The 9,176-nt window shown below is 41.2% G+C and overlaps 1 long non-coding RNA gene across 1 annotated transcript; it reads right to left on the bottom strand.

The window, feature by feature from the left end:
* Positions 1-4,586: 4,586 nt before the first annotated feature.
* On the bottom strand, positions 4,587-7,835 carry LOC107183920. Its single transcript, XR_001514745.1, has 2 exons — positions 5,533-7,835; positions 4,587-5,145 (listed from the first exon to the last, which is right to left on the bottom strand). It is a non-coding gene; the product is annotated as an uncharacterized LOC107183920 (long non-coding RNA).
* Between the last annotated feature and the right edge of the window lie 1,341 nt (positions 7,836-9,176).

The following is a 9,176-nucleotide window of genomic DNA, read 5'->3' on the forward strand; positions in this document are numbered from 1 at the left end:
GACCTTTCTCCAATTATGTGGCATTCTAATCTGGCTTTATCTGTCTCCTTCATCCCACATATTGAAACTAAGTTAGGAAAGTCTGTCCTATTTCGACTGCGTAATGCCACTTCTCTATTCCCCATGTACACTATTTGGTTCCAGTTAGTGAACAACTGCCCGGATGCTTCTCCTTTCCCTTCTGCCACTTCAGGCACAGACTATGCTGTCAGGTGAATCCTCCTTCAATCATTCTGAAAAACCCTCCATGTCAGCCTGTTTCTTTCCCCTTGAAATAATGAATGCCTTCTCTGCATGTAGCCTCTCTTCTCTCTACTTCAGCCAGGAGGACTTTTGAAACTGACATGCACTAAGTTAAAGGCTTCCTTGCCTTTGCTCAAACCATTCCTTTTACTGGTATGTCCACTCTTCTCCCTACTTCCTACTAAAACCTCTCTATCCTCCTATTCTTTCTAAACCCATCCTTCAAGGCCAGATCAAAGGTCATTTCCGAGAGCAGTGTCCAACTAGTCTACCCTTCTTGGTTTCCCCAATTCCCTGAACTCCTAACCACCCAATTTAGCTTGTCCTTACTATTACTGCTATTTATTTCACCCATAGCAGTCATCTTCTTGACTGCTTAAAAATTTTGTAAGTCAGGTCCTTTTTCCAAATCCCATACACAGGATTTTTAAATTTTGTTTTTATGGAAGAATTAATGGATATGAGGACATCCAAGACATTTAGTTTATATTAATATTGTAATGTCTAAGATTTGTTCATGGGTTGTGCAGTTTGCTACAAGCCAACGAGGTGGCGTTTTTTTATTTTTTAGATATGTCTTTTTAAAAATATATATATATCTTATTGATTTTTTTACAGAGAGGAAGGGCGAAGGATAGAGAGTTAGAAACATCGATCAGCTGTCTCCTGCACAAACCCCTCTAGGAATGTGCCCGCAACCAAGGGACATGCCCTTGACTGGAATCGAACCTGGGACCATTCAGTCCGCAGGCCGACGCTCTATCCACTGAGCCAAACTGGTTAGGGCGAGGTGGGTTTTATTACTGTTTCCGTTTTATAGCTGGGGAAACTGAGGCACCAAAGGTTAAGGATTTGACCCACTAAACCCAGATGGTGACAGGTCTGAAATTCAAAACCTTACAATCTGGTTATACAGTCCATACCCCTGCCAGTACAAGATGGGGTTCAATTCTCTGAATTCTAAGAGCCCTTTCAAGCAGCAATAGGGAAAGGATTTCTTACAAGGACAGCAAAAGGTCACTCACCCATTAAGTGAGGATCATTTCATTGGGGACAATGGCAAAATGAGACACATATTATGGACAAAATTCAACTGGATTTTATTTTAAAAATTTTTACACCAGAAACAATTATGTTTAAAATTAAATTCTTTTGCTATTACAGATAATGCCACATGGAAAGATTCTTGCATATAAAATAACTGTACTTTTGGATTACTAAGGATGTCAACTTTTTTATGGCTTTCAATGTATGTTGTCAAACAGTGTCCCCACAGGGTCATTTCAATTTATTCAGCAAATCAATAAAAGTCTACTTGAGTCAAAACCACACGAGCAATTAATATTATTCTGTTAACTTTTACCAGCATTTATAAACCCTTAGACAAAGAGACTTCACTGTTTTTTTCCCCATTTTGGAAGAGAGAGAAGGTTTTTCCCATTTTAGAGAGACAGAGAACAGGTTTTTCACATTTGGGGACCCCTCTCCAGGGGGGAGTTTGTGTATGCTTGCAATAAATTTCCACACTTTTGCTTAAAATCCTTTAGTCTGCAAATTTTTATTCTTCAAACTTCGTAGGACAAGAACCTGCAACAAGAGTTCCAGCTTGCCATTCAGGGTATCATCAGCTTGCAAGCCACACAGAAACAGGTAGCTGTTTTGCCAACTTCTGGTTTTAACTGTGTAACCCATTTGTTTATTGCTTTAAGTACTCAAGGGAGAAATGCATAAAGTTGTGAGAGTTTAATGATGAGATATAGCCTAGTTTGAATGATGAAGGAAACTTTTCCTAAGAAGGGATTTTTAGGCTGAAACTTAAAGGATGAGTAGTAGCCAGCCACAGGCAGGGAGAAAAGCGAAGAGCGTTCTAGACAAATGAACAGCACGTGCAAAAGCCCTAAATTAAGGAATACAATTGACGGAAGAATCTGTGAGGTCTAAGCACAAGACTAAGAAGCATGGCATGAGATGACACTGGAGAGGGATGGAGAAGAGCCCACAGAGGGTCTTACTGGCTAGGGTCTGGGATTCTAGTGTTTGTCCTACGAGCAATCCGAAACCACTAAAGTCGTTCAACTAGGAGAGGGAAACAATCAGCTTTGTATTTCTTTAAAGATCACTAAGACTGCAGTACGGAGAAAACTTAAAAGGGAGCATGAATGAACAGAGGGAGATCTGTAAGCAAGATTCTGGCCAGAGACGACAGAAGCTTGGACTAGGGTGTTGGAAGTGGTGTTTAGAAGGTTAAAGGGGCAACATGTCATGACTAGAACCTGCTAATAAATGAAAGGCAGATTTCCCACATGATTCAGGTTTCCAGTTTCCATGCCAGGAAAATGGTATTATTCAGGGAACCAGAGATACTGGAAAAAGTGTGTATGTGTGTTATACACATTTTGAGTTCAGTTTTAGACATGCCAAGTTTGAGTTATGTACAAGATTTCCTAGTGAAAGTGCTAAGTAATCAGATGGCTAGAAGGATTAGAGGCTAGGACAATTTGTTTCAATTTAGTATTTCAGTAATTCAGTTTGGGAATTGTTGGCATATGGGCTGTAACTAAAACTACAGGAGGAGATGAAATTACCTAGAGAAAGAGCATGGAACAGATACATGCAAAAAAAAGAAACTAGACCACCAACTTACACCACACACAAAAATGAACTCAAAATGTATAAAGGACTTAAACATAGACGAGAAACCATAAAAATATTAGAAGAATCCATAGGCAGCAAAATATCAGACATATGTCGTAGCAATATCTTTACCGATACAGCTCCTAGGACAATGGAAACTAAGGAGAAAAATAAACAAATGGGACTACATCGAAATAAAAAGCTTCTGCACAGCAAAAGAAACCAACAAAACAACAAGAGAGTCCACTGCATAGGAGAACATATTTACCAATGTTACATCTGAAAAGAGTTTAATCTCCAAAATTTATAGGGAACTCATACAATTTAACAAAAGGAAGATAAACAATCCAATCAAAAAAATGCGCAAAGGACCTAAATAGATACTTTTCGAAAGAGGACATTCAGAAAGCCAAGAGAAAGATGAAAACATGCTCAAAGTCACTAATCATCTGAGAGATGCAAATCAAAACGACAATGAGTACCATCTCCCACCTGTCAGAATGGCTATCATCAACAAACCAACAAACGACAAGTGATGACCAGGATGTGGAGAAAAAGGAACCCTAATGCCTGCAGGTGGGAGTGCAGACTGGTGCAACCACTGTGGAAAAACAGTATGGGGTTTTCCCAAAAACTAAAAAATGGAACTCCCATTTGACCCAGTAATCCCACTTCTAGGAATATATCCCAAGAAACCAGAAACACCAATCAGAAAGGATATATGCACCCCTATGTTCATAGCAGCACAATTTACAATAGCTAAGATTTGGAAACAGCCTAAGTGCCCATTAGCAGATGAGTGGATTATAAAACGGTGGTACATCTACACAATGGAATCCTATGCTGCTATAAAAAAAGAGTGACCTTTTACCATTTGCAACAGCATGGATGGACCTGCAGAGCATTAATGCTAAGCGAAATAAGCCAGTTGGAGAAAGATAAGTATCTCACTCATATGTGGGATATAATGAACAACATAAACTGATGAACAAACATAGATCCAGAGATATAAAAGCATTAAACAGACCAGCAAACCTCAGAGGGAAGGGGGGAGGGGGGAGGTCAACCAAAGGACTTGTATGCATGCATATAGGCATAACCAATGGACACAAGACACTGGGGGTGGGTAGGGGAGGCTGGGGGGGGTGAGGGCATGTGCTGGGGGGTGGGAGCAGCCAGGGAGAGGTCAATAGGGGAGAAAGGGAAAGGGAGGGGAGGGGAGGGAACAGCAGTTTTCAACCTTGGCAGCTCATGAGAATCACCGGGGAAACTTTAAAAAATTCTGAGGTCCAGGCAGTAGTCCTGAACAAATAAAATCAGGATCTTGGGAGTGGGCACCTGGCATCAGTGCTTTTTGAGTTCTCAAGTGTTTCCAGACTTAAGACATTAAGAATGACCAGTACTACAGAAAGATCAAGAGTAAGAGACTAAATAGGTTTCTAGTCCTAGCTACCTTACTTTAAGGTATCTCTGCCTCAGACTACTTCATATCTCCAAATTCTAAACTAGAATTTGAGAAGAGTGAGATAGTAGGACTAATTTTTCTCTAATATCCCCCCAGAGTCCCAAAAAATCTGAGCCAACATTATAAAATTAAAATATTTTTCTTGGGGGTGGGGGGTTGGGAAGGCAATAGAAAACGGGTATTAACCAATCACCTGTAGAATATAGAATATATTTTTATAAATAATTATCTTCCCCAGCCAGTAATTTAAAATTTTTTATTGATTTTTAGAGGGAGAAGGAGAAGGAAAGATTGATGTGAGAGGGAAACATGGGTCCACCGCCTCCCACACGCCCCGAACAGGGAACGAGCCCACAACCCAGGAATGTGCCCTGATCAGGAATCGAATCAGCAAGAGTTTGGTGCAGAGAACAATGCCCAACCAACTGAGCCACACTGGCCAGGGCCAGCCAATAACATTTTTAATGAGAGAAGTGATACATCAAAGAGTTTTGTAGTATTTTTTAAGCCTGGGAAAATTCTAACTGGACCAGTTTTGCTATATTGTACTATGTTGCTCCCCAGCTAGTAACTGCAAGGACTTCAAAATGGTGGTATGAATTTAACTTGGAAATTGCTTCATTCAAAATTTTATTGAGTGGACCATTTCTAAAGTTAAAGTGAGCTGCAATTTACGATCTGGGAAGCATGCATGTGAACACAGAAGAGCACTCCGAGTCAGAAGGCCTGAGCTGAAGTTTGGATCACTAGCCGCTCTGTGACGTCTGCCAGGTTTCCCAGTCTCCAAGTCTCAATTTCCTTAGCTGTACAATGGAAGTTCAGAGTTACCGCAGAAATTAAAACATGAAAATGGCTGTGAAAAACAGCAATATTTTACTTTTACATTATTTCCAGCCAATTTTAACACTAATTTTCATTTACATTTTTGAGGAGTTGCTCTTATTTGCTACCGGTACAGTATTATGAAGGAGAAAAAAACCAAAACCAAAACTATCTTCATGCCATGACCTTTTTTTGTTCCAATCAGAGCGAATCTACTTTGCTGGACATATTTTAATGGAACAACTTGGTCTCTGTTGGTAATTCCCACTACATTTTCCACATTTCATTATCATCTGACTTCAAATTCCACAAAGCAGATGGAGACTACAGTATTATTTAAAAAATCTGTTAGGGAACAGTTAACATACTCAAAAGTTAACCAGTATTTATGAACCACTTGATTGTTTTTCATTACTCCCACGATACAAAAGCTAGAAAAAAGACAGTTAAATGTACAGCTCTCAATTTAAAGACCACGGGACAAGACGGTAGACAAGTAAAATTTCTCCTGAAGTCAGACAGATGGGCAGTTTGTTCAATCAGAGAGACTGTCCTCCATCCCTCCCACAATGTCTAAGGTTAGAAGGGATGGACAGAGAACTTCAGAGCGCTTGCAAACTCTCCTGGCCTCCAAAGCCCTGCTGTGAGAAATAATGATCTAGCCATTAAGGACAAAGACTTAGGGCAATTTGCTAAGTAATCTTTCAAAAGCTTCCTTCATTCAAACTGGTTTGTCAATGGCAAAGAACATTTCATAAATCTAAAGACTTACAAGTGAACTTTTAAGTTTAACATTATAAGAGTAGAAATTATGTCAGGTTAGAACAGAACAAACGAATTATGGAGAGTTGGGAATAAATTTTAAGAGTCTTAGGGAGGATTAGTGCTGAAAAAAAAAACACCTCAAGAACACTATCTCACTTTTATGTTCTCTTCAAAGAGATTTTTAGGCAAAGACTATCATGTGTTGGCTTGTTTTGAGCAAGTATTAATACTAGCAAACAACTTGTAGTGGCTACTAAAAAAAAACGAAACATAATTAAGAATCCTATAAGAGCCCTGACTCATTAGACACACTTAAGATTCTTAGATGTACACACCCAATACAGTAAAATTATTTTGCCAATAACCTGCTCCTTCAGCAATAAAATACAATACAGAATATGACACTTTCCTTTGATCTAAATCCTAAAACAGGATAATTATTTTGGTGGCAAATTATGAAAATAATACCAGGACAGACTATAAGAGATGAAACAGTTTGGGAGACCATAAATTCTCTTATGAGAGTCTACAACAAAGCAGGGGAAAATAAAAAGTGAACCTCTACTAGAAAAAGAAAACACGCGATATTTACATTGATAAAACCTGCCAGGGTTTTAACATCGCTGACAGAGCCACTGAGAAAAGCTCAGTTGAAATGCAGATTACCTCAAAGCACAGTGTTTTGATGTGCCTCGCAGGTTATCATTAGAGTTTGCAGACAAGCTCTTTTAAGATGTTATAGCCCCTGTTCCAAAGGAAATATAAGCATTGAGCAAAGCTCCCAGGAGAAAAGGAAAAACCTACTCAACTTTGCAAACTAACAGGATCATAGACAAAATAGGAAGGAATGTGAGAAAGGCAAGTGAGTGAATCTTAATTCAAACAGTTCCTAGAAGAGGATGCTTGGTGGAATTAGCCAACCAGCCCATGAAAGTCAAACACTTGGATCAGGGCTGGATTCACAGTCAGTTACTTGGCAGCCAGATGTTCAAATCTGTGTACATAATTCTGTTCACTGACTACTGCTGAACAACTGTACAAGGTATGGAGGGCACTGTGGTGGATACGAGAATGGGGAAAACAAAAGTAGTTCCTATGCTCAAGGAGCTTACAATCCAGCAGAAGGGATGCAAGAACATATTCAGCTTCTAAGAGAGGTTCGAGGTAGTGTGCAGGTTCTCAACTGGAGAACACTGCCTCTTGTATCCCTATTTTGTTTCAACATAACATACATAGATACAGTATTTTTCTAAAGCTGGTGATGCTCCTGAAAGGAGCATTAAAATGTCAGCAGACTGGTAACATTTCACAAATGAAGAATGATGCCAAAAATCTCAAATAAGGGGGGGGAGGGGGAGGGAATGATGAGCTCTTTGGCACAAAACCTGCTTCTCAATGCTCTACTGAACACTACAAGTCCCTAAAGCTGAACTTCAAGGCATGTGACAGCTGCTGATTGGTAATAGGAATTCACAGGAAAAATAATGCACCCCTTGGGGTGCGTGACATGCATCTTGTCTGTAGAACATGGCATGAAGGAAACAGTGGCTCCAAGTGGAGAAAAGGCAAAGAGGATGTATGTGACAGCGTCCTGAAAAGTATAATAGGGAGCCAGACAAATGCCAAGACTCACTCACTACCTGTTATCAGAGCAGAGTTTTGGTGCAGCATCCCTCCCAAAATTAACTGTTCAGTCACTGAACAAGCCATCTGTAAATTACCAATATTTTCCTGCCTTAAAGGTATTTCACCATCAAAAGAGGATGTGAAGTTACCCGGTCCTTTAAAGAAAGGCAGTATAAAAGATAGCTCTTTGGTGAAAATAACATTTAAGTAAATATGAGATGAAAATACCCAACTTGATTCCCTCCTCCACCCAAATATCCCCAACCAGTTGAAACCTATTGTGTAGTTCTACACTGTCATTTGTTAGTAAGAAAACTCCAGTCTACTGACCTCTCCTTCATAGCACCACATAATAGTCTTTCTTTGCTATTCTAACTAAATAGGAAGGTTTAACTAAGCCAGTCAGCCTATGAAAAACAACAACACACGGGTAAGGAAACACTCAAAAAAAAAAAAAAAAGGACTAGACAAATAGGATGGGTACTTGATAAAACATAAATGTCCTCCATTCATCTGCAATTCTAGTCATTTTCTCTCTAACAGATCGCAGGTTATTTAAAACTGAGTTATATATAGTCATTTAGCAGCAGCAAAACACTTCTGGCATTATCACACATGCTAGATCTCTGGAGGAATTTTTTCTTCCAAACTAGAATTTTTCTTCACCAAGAACCGATCAGCCTTTATTTCTAAAAACAAAAGCCCTTGCCTCCCTCTCCCCTCAAAAAAAAACACACACAAACAAAAACAAATCAAAGCCCACCGTTGAATTCTGCGCTAATGAAACGGTGTGATTACATCCCAGGCGTTGTCAGAACCTATTTTTCATACAGCACCACCAGACAGTTTGATGCAGCATTCCTGATTGCTTTTTATCGTATTTGTAAATACACTCACTAATCCACTCAATTGGGTAATTTACAAACAGGTCCTCTCAGTTATTAGTGGCCAGCAGTCAAGTCCTATTACATTTGATCCTCGCACAGTTGTCTAAACATTTCCATCCCCAGGTTAAGGGCTGGGATCCGCAAGGGAGAGGGAGGTTCGCGAAATTTGGATGGGGGCAGGGAAGAAGCGAGGAGAAATCTCTGCATCTCAGCCCTCGGCGACAACAGTCAGCCAGTGCCCACAGAAAAACTAAATTCGGCACCTCTTCCTCCTGTTACACTGGCAACAAAGAGGGAGTTTCCGCAGCGCTCCCGTCACCCCCCAGGTGCCCAAGCCCCTTCCCGGCCCAGTCCCGGGCTGCAGGGGCCTCCGCGTGCAGGGAGGCCGCGGAGCCCGGGGTCAAGGCACAGAGGGGGGATGGGGTGGGAAGCGAGCGGGTGGGACATGGGCAGCGGGCCCTGGAAGGGCTGCGGGACCCGTTTAGACACCCGAACCCGATCGGGGGGGGTGGGGTGGCAGGCGGGAGAAAGGGGACCTCTAATGTAGCAGAAGCTGGACGAGGGGAAGAGGGGTGAGGAGCCCATGCTGGGGGCACTCCTCCTGGAAGCACAGAAAATAGTGGGTGAATAGGAAGGGGGGAGGCTCCTTCGAGCTGGGAGCAAAGGGGCCAGGCCCAGAGGCTAGGGAAGGGGATGCCACCTGGGGCGGAGAGGAGGCGCCCGTGTGGCTTCTA

This window comes from Myotis davidii, unplaced genomic scaffold (assembly GCF_000327345.1).
Source record: "Myotis davidii unplaced genomic scaffold, ASM32734v1 scaffold723, whole genome shotgun sequence".
Taxonomy (NCBI): domain Eukaryota; kingdom Metazoa; phylum Chordata; class Mammalia; order Chiroptera; family Vespertilionidae; genus Myotis; species Myotis davidii.